This window comes from Phyllostomus hastatus, unplaced genomic scaffold (genome assembly GCF_019186645.2).
Source record: "Phyllostomus hastatus isolate PE091 unplaced genomic scaffold, TTU_PhHast_1.1 phas_scaffold_78, whole genome shotgun sequence".
In the NCBI taxonomy this organism is placed as follows: Eukaryota; Metazoa; Chordata; class Mammalia; order Chiroptera; family Phyllostomidae; genus Phyllostomus; species Phyllostomus hastatus.
The window spans coordinates 6789027-6800736 of NW_025334041.1; the positions used below are offsets into that span (position 1 = coordinate 6789027).

Here is an 11710-nt window from a genome sequence, read left to right on the forward strand (position 1 = left end):
TTTAATTTTGGTAACTTAACATGAAATGTGCCATTTTAACCAGTTTCATTAGTGGCGTGGAGTGCCTTCACGTTGTTGCGCAACCATCACCATCATCATCCATTTCTAGAACCCTTTGCGTCTTATAAAGCTGCAACTCCGTCCCCATTAAATGACTCCTCCCCTCCCCCCTCCCCCGGCCCCTGGCCACCTCCCTCTGCTTTCTGTCTCTAGAAACCTGACTGTTCTAGGTACCTCGAGTAAAGGGGATCATATGCTCATATTTGTCTTTTATTTGTCCAGCGTATGTCACTTAGCATGATGTCCTCAAGGTTCATCCATGTTGTAGCAAGTGTCCAAGCCTCCTTCTCTTAAAAGCCAAATAATAATTATCCCATCGTGTTTAAATAAAATACCACATTTTCTTTACCCAGTCATCCATCAGTGGACATTTGGGTTGCTTAGGGCACCGGTTTTTAAAAGTGGGTATTCAAAGCCCTGGCTGGCGTAGCTCAGTGGATTGAGTGCGGGCTGGGAACCAAAGTGTCCCAGGTTCGATTCCCAGCTAGGGTACATTACTGGGTTGCAGGCCATAGCCCCCAGCAACCGCACATTGATGTCTCTCTCTCTCTCTCCCCCCACCCCAACTCCCTTCCCTCCCTAAAAATAAATAAATAAAAATCTTAAAAAAAAAAGTGGGTATTCACTTTACATTCTGAAGTCACTTTGGCAGGAGGAAAGAAATCCCCAGCTAGCCTAAGACTGAGCAGTGCACAGCGTTCAGGCCATCTCTGACACCCACTGCAGGCAGCTCAGTCTACTTGGAAAGGAAAAAAGAAATCACCCTTTTACATATGCAAAAGCCCCCAACTCTTCCAGAATGAGAGAAAGTAGGAGAGCTCTGGGGACCCAGTAGTTACGCCAAAAGTTGGCCGACTCATGTCACTTGTACCAAAGATCCAAAGGGCAGTGGAGTTCTCTCCGCCATTCAGATGGCACTGAGTGATCTGGAGGGAGCTGTGGGAGTTATAAACCATGTCTCACCATCTCGGGTCAGGTGTGCAGAAGGGGGAGGGGCAGGCAGTGGTTTGCCAGAGTTTCCAAGATTCAGCGAAGTGGGGGCCTCCCTACAGGGGCCTCAGGGACCTGGCTGTCCCAGGTACATGCTTTGAGAGACACCGATTTAGGTATTAAGTGGCAAGTGTATGGCCCTATTATTGCAGTATCTGAAAATTGCTGTTAAACATTTTCCCAGTGAAGCTTCGTTTATTATATTCGAACAGCCTGTTTATTTTGAAAATTGTGTTACTAAATTTCTAGTTGATGAGGTGATGGACCAAAAGGACTTTATTATAGAAAGAAAACAAGAGCCCTGGCTGGGTGGCTCATTTGATTGGCGTGTCGTCCCATACACCAGAAGGTTGCAGGGTTGATTACTGATCAGGGCACATACCTATTTCATGGGTTCAGTCCCCAGTCAGGGCACGTGCAGGAGGCAACCCACAGATGTTTCTCTCTCTCTCTCTGTCTCTGTCTCTGTCTCCCTTCCTCTCACCCTAAAGTCAATGGGCATCCTTGTGCAGGGGCCTTGCTAATCATCTCTGTATCATCCCAATTTTAGTGCGTGTGTTACCAAAGTGAGTACAGAGAGATGCAAATTAAAACCACAATGAGATACCGCTTCATACCAGTCGGAATGGCCATCATAAACAAATCAACAAACAGCAAGTGCTGGTGAGGATGCAGAGAATAGGGAAGCCTAGTGCACTGTTGGTGGGAATGCAGACTGGTGCAGCCACTATGGAAAGTAGTATAAAATTTCCTCAAAAAACTAGAAATGGAACTGTCTTTTGACCCAGTGATTCCACTGCTAGGATTATACCCTAGGAATCCTGAAACAACAGTTCAGAAGAACCTATGCAGCCCCCAATGTTCATAGCTGCACAATTTACAACAGCCAAGTGCTGGAAACAGCCTAGGTGCCCATCGGTAAATGAGTGGATCAAAAAATTGTGGTACATTTATAGGAAGGAATACTACACAGCTGAAAGGAAGCAGGAGCTCTTCCCTCCTACCTTTCATGACAGCATGGATGGAACTGGAGAGCATTATGCCAAGCCAGGCAGTGAAAGACAGACAAATACCATAGATCTCACCTATAAGAGGAACCTAATGAACAAAACAAACAAACAAGCAAAATGGAATGAGAGGCACGGAAACAAGGAACAGACTGACAGTGAGCGGAGGGGAGGAGAGAGGGGGAGGAGGGTGGAAGGAAGGGGGAGGGGCTAATCAAAGGACATGCATGAATGACACACGGGCATGGACAACGGTGTGGGGACTGACTGTGGGAGCGGGGGGTGGGCTGGGCAGAGGAGGGCAAAGGGGGAAAAATTGGGACAATTTTTCCCAATAGAAGAATAATAAAATATTTAATAAAAATTCAAAAATAAAGTCAATGCACTTATGGACATATACTTGGGTGAGGACTAAAAAAAAAGAAAGGGAACAAGAAATGCTTTTCATTTAAAGAAAAAGAAAATCACACATGGTATTTATTTTTCCGGTGGGTAATTTGTATTTCTCAATTTTACCAGTGAAAATATGTGAGAAGGAAGACTCATAAATGCTAAGCCGTGCAGTAACTCAAGTCACGAGAATTGTCTAGGGTGCGACTGGCCGCATTCCATCGTGGTGAGGGAGACCCCGGGGTGACGCTGCACCATAAGCTCGTGAGGCATGACCCCCACGTGGCCAGGGTTAGTGGTCCAGAGAGGGTGCTGAGTCGCACTGTGGGGAAGCTAAACCAGCTCCACAGTGTCCCCAGGAGGCTACCACCTGTACCGGAACACAAAGCCAGGAAGCGCAGCCCCTCCTGCCATCCCATCACGCCGGGTTACACACACAACTAGGCAAACCCAGGCAGCATGCTTTCCAACATCCAGAACCTTCCAGGATTTAGCTTCCCAGAGCTCAGCGCAACCTTCCCTTTCCTCCTATGTCCTTCCTCACCTGCAGAATAGACGTACCGCCCACCTTGTCCTGACTTTGTTATTATTCCAGGTGAATTCAGATGAGCCAAAGCCTTTGGCATTTTCCCCAAACACCAAAGTTTCCAATATTTCTCCACGCACCATATTGAGAAAAAAAAACCTGACATTATTAAATGATTCTTGAGGCACCTTTAGTGGCAGAGTCTGTCCCCAGAGTTCAAAGGGTGGGGAGCATGGGGCCTTTAAATTGGAACTGTGACCACTTCAGCGGGACCTAAGGTGGCTCTTTAGAAGACAGCTGCCTGGGACCAGGCAGTGTCCAGTGGCCATGGGTGCTAACGCCGTGAGCTGTGGCTGTCGGCACCTACTTTGTCCTTCAAAATAAACCCTCAAAACCAAGTTCCGGCGAGGAAGCTTACCTAGAGGGTGAGCAGTCGGTGGTCTTTGCTGGTGGTCGCCTTGAGTTCACCAGGTTCCAAAGTAAAGGAGGCAGGTCAGAGTTAGGCTGGGGAGTGTCCTCTGCAGATGCCAGTGTGTCCTTTCCTCCTGAGGGACCACAGAGGCATCTCCCTCCACCTGTGTCTCTGTCCCCGAGGCCCAGGTTCCTCAGGACAAACAGGAACCAGACAGAGAGTGTCCGGGCGCTCTCGATGGGGGAATGGGACGCCGGCCCTGCACTTGCATTTCCAAAGTGCGCTCTTCCTCCGTGGCTCACTGGGATCCTGACACGAAGGCCATCATGCATAATTTCATTTTCGCTCTGCTTCTGCATTTCTCTTCAAAGTAGAGAGCCCATTCTCACCGTTGCGACTTGCCAGAAACCATGACGATGATGATGATGACCACTGGGGGTACCACGTCCTATCCATTTTCTCTGTGCCCATCCCTGAGCTCTGGGCCCTGCAGGACTCCAAGGACGTGAGGCTACCCCCGAGCTGCCTGCTGCGCCCCACGGGATCTGAGACACACTGGTGACGCGGCGGTGTGAGCCGACGGTGGGAAAAACATAGCCGTGTGATTAAAAGCGTGGATGACGGCCTGGGTGTTGCCCCTCGGGAAACTTGAATCGAGAAAGGAGCAGCCTTTCGGAGGCCATGCTGCACCGTGGGTCGGCGCCTGGAGGCCTGCCTGACCTTACTCCCAGCCCTCTGCTGACGCCCCGCCGGCCAGCACACACGCTGTCACATTGTTAGCAAACCTCGTGCTGTACCCCCAAAGCAGCCCTCGGAGACTGTGTTCTGTCTGGATGTGCCCTTTGGGGGACCAACCAAAACAAAACGAACAGTCACAAGAACGAAAGCAGCACGAAGTGGAGGAAAGCCGTAACGTACTGACACGCCACTCTGCCCCGACCACGCGTGTGACGCCGGGCACGCGCTTGCCTCCCCGGACCCCAGTTCCTCCTCGGAGAATAGCGGTGAGAACAAGGGAATGAGACAACGCAATGGACAGGCACTTAACAAATGACTTGAGACTACATTTTTAAAAACGGACTGTACTTCAGTTCCCTTTGTAAAGCCCGAACACACATGTGCTTGCTCACACCGGAAAACAAGATGATGTGTTTTTGAACAGGACCTGAAGCCCTCATTTAACGCGTCATGAGAATCGGCCATACGCCTTCTGTACCACGCCTGTCCGGCTCCGAAAACGTCTGCTAAGAGAGGCAGGTGTTCTGGACCTCAGGCAAGCATCAGCTGGTGTCTGTGTGCTGCTCCGGGCCTTGTCCGAACGCCGGGTGAAGGGACTCTGTCCAGAGTGTGCTCTGCGGTCAATTCTATAAACATATTTCCTGTCACCTGACCGGCCCGGGTCTCAGGACTCACCCTGGGCTTTTCTGTGGCAGCCCCCAGCCCCTGCCACCGAGGCCTCCCTGCCCGGCAGCTGCAGACAGAGCGTTGCCCGTCGGGAAGGCCCATGGAGGCCGAACTCTCCACCGTGAAGCTCTGGGCCCACCCTGTCTGACCCAGCCGCAGAGGGTTTGCATGGCTGGCTAGGGAGGGACTCCTACAATTAAAAAGAAAAACAAAGTCGTCAAAGACCGAGGCTGTAGGGTACAGAGGGATTCCCAAGGGTAGCTAATTGGAAAAACCGCTCGACCCCTTCCACGGCCCTCCCCCCGCCGCTGCCCCCAGCCTTATCCGAGAGCAGCCACCCCTATCTGTGCATGGCGACCATGGAAAATGCACCCTGGCGACTTTGTGTGAAAGATAGGCAAGGCTCCTAAAAAATCTTCTCGGAGGCTTATCACCTTCTTCTGGCTCCACAGCGGGCTCGGGCTCTGGGGCTGGAGGAAGCTGCCTGTCTGTGAGCCTAGACAGGGTCTCATCAACAACTGATAAGGCCCTGTGTGAGCAGGCAGGCGCTGCGGGCTCGCTGGCCTCTCGGATGCCAGAGACATCTGTAGAGAAAACACAGGGTCCAGTGACCTCCGTGACGCAGGCCGGGCGAGCCCACAGGGTCGGCCGGGCAGGAGGGCCGCCCTCCCCCCACCTGGGAAAGGAGCAAACCCCAGAGGTCACTGCACAGGCTGGGGGACCAATGTCGGATGGTCAGTGGGGGCGTCCATGCCCTGGCCACACTGGTCTGCTGAGTGAATGAACCACAGAATAAACTCTGACCTGTTCAGATTCTAAACAACCGAAAGTCTCCTGGAATCAGAACTTCCCACAACCCCGTCTGAAGGTGATGGGTGTGAAAATGACGGCCTCGCAGCCTGAGAGGTCTTGAGGGTCCCTCCCGAACAGGACCACTCAGGTCAACAAGGCACAGCATTAGAAAGGGGGACGTCAGTTTTCTCTCCCGACTCTGCCCGCTTGCCAGCCACGCAGCATTAGATGCGTCTGCTTCCCCAGGAAAATGAAATGTTTGCTCAGACTGGCTCTCGTCGTGTGAAAAGATGGATAAATGGTAGAACACTGTCTTTAAAAAAGCACTGTCTCGTTAAAAACACAAGGCCCAGGCTTTCTTCAGTGGCGAGGGCGCGCTGATGCACGCTTCTCCTTTGAAAATCGCCAATTCCTACTGAGCATGGCGAATGCAGTGGAGCGAAAGCGCACCAAGTTCCTGGTGCGCTTTGTGGAAAATAACGAAGACAAGACACAGCTCTCGTGCAAAGGACCGTTATCCTAGGGCGGCTGTAGGAAAGGTGGAACCCTCTGTGTGCATGTGGCAGGGAAGCCCCAGCCATCACTGGCTGAAGGTGCCGGGCAGACACGGGGTCACCACGCGCCCCCAGGCCCACAGACACGTGGCGGCAGAGGCGGAGAGGTGGCGGCTGCTCCCAGACACAGCTTCTCCTAGACCTGCCTGTGCGTGCCTTGCTGCGGCGGCGGCCAGGGCTCAGCCTCTCCCTGGACGGGTGGGTGACTCTTTCTTTGATCTTTCCACTTCCGTTCTGAAATCACTTCCCCTAGTTCTCTCCACAATTAGGTAAGGGCTAATGACTGCAATAAATCTCTTCAAAACCTCACTGGTTCTGCTTTCCTGATTGAATCCTGACGGATACACCGCAAAAATAGCCTCGGAGTGCGAGCGCTAATGGGGATCTTCCAGTACGGTTGCCAGGCAGACTGTGGGACACCCAGGTACCTTTGAACTTCAGAGAAATAACAAGAAATTTTTTAGCATAAGTCTGCCCCAAATATGGAATGGGATATACTTACACTAAAAAAAAACTGTTGTTTCTCTGTTATGCAAATTAAACTAGATGTTTTTTATGTGTGTGTGTGTGTGTGTGCGTGTGTGTATTTTTTAACTGGACATTTTATATATATATATATATATATAGCTCCCCCCACCCCCCACCATGTCAATTTGTCAGTCCTGCCTTAAAGTTTACTTGGCTCAGTCTCCTCAATTTACAGAGAACACGTCTTCAGCCCAAGGCTGGCGAAAGCAGTGGGTTAAGGGGGCCCGTGCCGGTGGCAGCAGAACCTTGGGAAGAGCCCACGAGGCCTGCCCCCCAGGCCAGGCGGTGTGTTTCTCCCGGTGCATTGATGAGAAAGCTGACACCTGGACCAGAGGTTTGCTGTCCTTGTCACACAGCTTGGGTGAGAGGGGTTTAATTTAATGGATCTGACAGCATTGGAGATGATGCTGAGACAGGCGGTGCAGGGTGAGTTTCTCGGACAAAGATTTTGAGCTTCAGGTTGTATATGTGTACTAAGTATATTTGCAAGGAACCTCAGTGGCCAGAATCTCTAGGAACTTGTAGACGTTTTGCCACAAGTTCCTAGTCTTCACAAAGGGCCATGGAAGGGACCTGAGGGAGGGTAGACCGGTCCTCCTTGCGACGGCACCTGTGTTTGGGATGGCTGCCTTTGGTCGTGCCTTGCATCCAGTTAGAGCCGGCTACTTCCAGGAGAACCAGCCACCGGGAGAAGGGAGGAAGGACAGAAAATGGAGAGAGAGGGAAGAAGGGAAAAATGGGTTATGAAGTGGGATAATGGATGAAGAGCTGAATTTCCTAAGATGCAAATAGCAAATACAAGATTCTTTTTCTGATAGCAGCCTCTTCTAAAAGTGAGGGGGTGCGGAGGGAGGCAGGGGTAGGAGAGGCAAGTGAAAACAAGGGTTCTGGTGTCAAGACCCTCCTGTGGAGTTTAGGCTGAGCAGGTCACTATGCGTGATTTCCTTGCAGACAGAGGCACAGAGATATCCCGATTTTATATCGTTGGAACGATTTTAAGATAGTAAAGGGTAACCACGGAGGCAAGTCCGCACTGTAAGGTGTGTGTGGAAAGGATGGTCGCTGCCTCATTCCCACTGTGTGAGGTACCCTGGTACCCCGAGTAATCACAGTAATTGCTAATTATTAACTACGCATCAGGCACCCTGATCTTCATCAACCCAGCTGTGGAACATCGCCTAAGTTCCTTGACTTCTCCTAAATGACGCTTACGATGGGACATGCTCTAAAGTAAGCACTTACTGAAATCCTGGGGGTCAGTGAGGAGAGATTGCATCAAAGTCAAGTGGATCCTCACCGCTCAGGAGCTCTACGTTTGGGAACTCATGCGCTTGCTCTAACCGATTTGTAACGCCCCATCCACACTCGTGGTGCTTTCGCGATGGTTCACGGACACGTGCCACAAAAACTTCCTGTAACCTCATGGGCACATGCGTCCCCAGACGGCAGAGCAGGGTGACACTCTGTGTTCTTTTAGCTCCCACACTGTAAACAGCTTGTGGTCTATTAGTGCCAGTCTTTTGTGCTTTTTGTTGGTGGTTTTTAGTTGTTGAAAATGTCTCCAAAACATAGTGCTCGCTGGTGTTCCTGAGTGCAAGAAACTGTGATGTGCCTTACAGAGGACAAACAAAAAAAAGGCTTTTCTATTTTTAAAAAGTTTATTGAATTTCCTGGCTGGCGTAGCTCAGTGGATTGAGCATGGGCTGCGAACCAAAGCATCGCAGGTTCGATTCCCAGTCAGGGCACATGCCTGGGTTGCAGGCCATGGCCCCCAGCAACTGCACATTGATGTTTCTCTCTCTCTTTCTCCCTCCCTTCCCTCTCTAAAAATAAATAAATAAAATGATAAAAAATAATGTGAATAGATCCACCCAGTTAAACATTTAAAAAAAAGTTTATTGACTTTATCGGGGTGACGTAGGCTAATAAGACTACATGGGTTGCAGGCGCACAGCTCTGTAGCACATCACCTGTGTACGGCACTGTGTGCTCCCCACCCCAGGTCGAGCCTCCTTCCGTCTCCGTATATTCGGCCCCTCCCTCCTTTCTACCGTCCCTGACCCCCTTGCCCTCTGAGAACCACCATACAAAGTGAGCTTTTTTCAGTCATGACTTACAGTGCTGTTATGAGTTCAATGTTAATGGATCAACAAAACATTAAATAAGGCGTCTATAAACAGAAACACCGGCACAACAAGGGTATATATTGATTAGTTGTTGAAATGTTGTGACCAGAGGCTCATAGGAACCTCACCCTGCACTTCCCCCAGGTGATTTTAATGGTTCAAAATTAATTAATTCAGAGATCGCAGCAGCTTGATAGAATATAACTAAGACCAGTGAAGAGAATCGACTGTATAACACAAAGAACTTAAGAATAGATGTTGAACAGCTCAGTTACTCAAAGTCTCTCCACCATACATTGCATGGGGGACTTTGGGGAAACTATCTTTTCTCTCCAGCTTTAAGCCCCCCAGCTCTCTCCCTGGGCTGATTCTCTCAGACTCTGCCATTGTCCCCACTCCCACCTCCCTATCCCGGGACCTGCTATCCTCCTTCTGGAGGCTGTGCTGGAAACCCAAGCACAGGTTTCCTAGGTCTAGGAAACACAAATCTAGACTTGTGAGGCCGAGACGCTTGTTTCTCTCTACCTTACACGCTCTCACGCCGTGCTCTCTGGGGTCTTTTTCCAACCAAACGGTCCTGTAGGGCATCGTATGAAACAGACGGGTTTTCTCCAGGCAAATTCTGCCAACCTTCATGTTCACCTTTTTCTGCCAGAAGATACATCCATGAATGTATCTTCTGACTGTTATCAGATGAGCCCGCTGGTGGTGCTGTAGGCACAATTGCACCTCGGGTTTTGCTGGGAAATAAACTTCCAAGAAGCACATTCAACCAACTTCGTACTTTTGCCGGTGCGAAGGGTGAAGGCAGTGAGGAGGTAAGAGTGGGAGTCCTAGTTTTCTCGTCAGTGCCTGTTTTTCAAGGAGGCGGAGGGAGGTGATTTAGACGAGGTGATTTTGCCCCAGGCAAGCAGGGGAGGGGCTGATTGGATAGTTTTATTTTGTTTTTCTGAACTAGTCCTAAGAAAAAGTTGACAGTCTCCTTTGAGGGCCCCCTTACGTCATCACCAAACCACTCCTGCCTCCGTGGGGAACTTAAGCAGGATTCCAACCTGCTGCACAGACGTGAGCTCACGGGGGTGCAGATATGGGGCCTCCCTCCATGTCCAATGACCTCTTTTCCTTTATGTCTTGCCACGTGAGAAGTCTGCTCTTAGAATGCCTGCCTGAGGACCGGCTGCTACTCCTTATTACCGTGGCTTCTCAGAGACCTGAGAAAACATGATCACAGCCACTGTTCAAATGAAGAAAAACATCAGATTTAAAAACAGGAAATGCAGTAGTTTAGACCCTGTTAACTGCTTTTCAAGAAGTAAAAAGAGGGCGAAGAGAATGGATCAGTAAGAGAGCAGCTAAATGGGAATGAAAAAATGTATCACTATATACAGCTGTGGCTTCTAATTTTTTTTAAATGGGCATTTCTCTGCCGGTGGTTCTGTAGCCGATGGAGGGTCCACAACTTCACTTTTTCAGCTGTGAAGGGAGGCGCTTTGGGATGGTTGAGGTCAGGGTGTAAGACAGGATGATGGCAGATGGTAAGCCAGAAGTCTATGAGTTTTCTGATGTTTGGCAGGATTCTGTCCTGGGAGGAAAATACACACTTATCTACAACGTGTTTATCGGTTTTTGTTTTGAAAATAAATTCTTTGACATGTAAGGACTGCAAAAAATTCCAGTGGGAGGAACCGCAGCCTAGAAATAGATTGTGCTGGACTTGGAACTCAGCAAGCGCTGTGACAGATAGTGTAACGGAAGACGGGGCGGGGGGGGTTGCTAATTGGACTGGGAATTCACGAGGGGGCGGGGTTGGTAACTCTGGAGTGAGCTGGGAGAGAATAACATGTTAGCTTTGGAGTAGGACGAACCTATGACTCAGCATGAAGTGATTCTGGAGATCGTCGGTGGTGAATATGCTTAGCTGGGATGTTGTTTTTGGCAACAGCTGCTATTATTTTGCCGTAATAAATATTTATAAATGGTTTCAGAAGTCCTTTATCAACTCTCCGTGGCGAGTGCACAGCGTATTCAGTTTGGGCGCGTTTGTGTGTGAGAGCATGAGGGAGGAGGCGCATGCCACCCAGAAAACCAGCACTGTGTCCTCATTCAAAGCAAACGCCCTAGATGCCAGCTGGATTTTTTTTTTTAATTCGAATACTTTAAAAATATACTGGAAATGGAGTTCTAGCTCAAAATGGTGTTGGCTGATAGCTCTGTGTTTAATATAGTCTAACTCCTCGGTAAATTAAATAGGAATCCCAGAAAAGTGACGAAGTGATACTGGAAGAATGGAAAAGTGATACTGCATTTTATACCACCCCTGACACAGAGACCTCGGTACGTTCCACTCAGAGAGCTGGGCATAAGTCGTTCCTTCGGTGACTGAACACAGGTGGGCTAGTGTTCCCATCTGCCCACAAACCTCTCTGCTCCGCCTGATGCTTCCCAACAGTCAAAGAGCAAATGCCGAGCACCACCCGGGTAGAAGGCGCAGGTAGGAAACTCTCATGTGGGCATTGTGCGTGAGATAGGTAACCACCCCGAGAAACCACTGTGGATGTGCACAGACCTAGGGGGAAAGTTGGCAGCGTGGGAATGATGCTTGTTCGCGCATCTCATAAGTGCAGGGCACCAGATGGGTGAACATCGGACACCGGGAATGGTGTCAGCTTAGTAGAAAAGAGATGCATTAATTAAAACCCCGGGATTTAGATGGAAATCTCTGCATCTCACTTAATACAGATCTGAAAAGGGAATCAGACTATCACACAAGCAGGGGAAATGCAGGACCAGGGCCTATTCACACACCCAGCGTCCAGGAAGATGTCACTTTCCTCACAATTCATTCATTAAACAAATGTCTGTGAATTCCCCGTTGTGGGCCAGGCCCTGTTCTAGGAAGTGACTAAGAGAACAAAATCAAT

At 49.7% G+C, this 11710-nt stretch overlaps 1 pseudogene; it reads right to left on the bottom strand.

The window, feature by feature from the left end:
- Positions 1-1549: 1549 nt before the first annotated feature.
- LOC123812249 lies at positions 1550-1624 on the bottom strand (annotated as a pseudogene).
- Positions 1625-11710: the final 10086 nt, after the last annotated feature.